Below are 237 nucleotides of genomic sequence, written 5' to 3'. Positions count from 1 at the left end.
CGCATAATAGTAATAAGAGAGAGAGAGAATTATATCTTAACACGCTAAAACCGCATCCACTGTCGGACAGTATCATTTGCTTCCCTGAGATCCTGGTCGGAGCAGAGAAGACCCATTTGGCTTTTTTCCTTGATAATGTGGTTCATCGTTTGGATTCCTCCACATGGAAGGTCAGGACTGGTGTTAAGTTCCCATTTATGAAGGTTGTCTATTTTTCCTGGTTTTGGCCTTGCTCTC

This window comes from Penaeus monodon, chromosome 23 (genome assembly GCF_015228065.2).
Source record: "Penaeus monodon isolate SGIC_2016 chromosome 23, NSTDA_Pmon_1, whole genome shotgun sequence".
Lineage (NCBI taxonomy): Eukaryota > Metazoa > Arthropoda > Malacostraca > Decapoda > Penaeidae > Penaeus > Penaeus monodon.
This window is presented reverse-complemented; position numbering follows the sequence as displayed.